A 471-nucleotide genomic window follows, 5' to 3' on the forward strand; every position below is an offset into this window, starting at 1 on the left:
GTGTGTGTGTGTGTGTGTGTGTGTGTGTGTGTGTGTGTGTGTGTGTGTGTGCGTTGTTTCGTGATTGTAATCAAGCGTGCTCACGGTAGGGAGTTTGCGATTCTGGCCTTGAAAGAAAAAGAGCAGGATTTTTTTCTTCGCTTTAATGGGCTACCCTTGATGCTAAACAAAAGTAGGCATTGACGCAGGGCGCGTGAGCCTATCGTAAACATGGAGTTCCTAAATATAAATTCAGGCTCGAGGGTGTGTCTGTGCACAGTAAGATAAAACGCACGACTATATTTTCGCCTCACCACACAGTTATTTGATACTACACTGTGTTGTGGTTCCCCTTCGCTATTTTTAGCCATGAGCTGCTGGTTAGGAAAAAGGTGGAGATCGCTGCGCTCCTCACTCCTATAAATAAAATTATAGAGAAAGAACAAACGCACCTCAACTAACACTCCCCCCCCCCTTATTTTCTTTCTCCCC

Source organism: Aplysia californica, unplaced genomic scaffold (genome assembly GCF_000002075.1).
Source record: "Aplysia californica isolate F4 #8 unplaced genomic scaffold, AplCal3.0 scaffold00597, whole genome shotgun sequence".
NCBI classification, from domain to species: Eukaryota; Metazoa; Mollusca; class Gastropoda; order Aplysiida; family Aplysiidae; genus Aplysia; species Aplysia californica.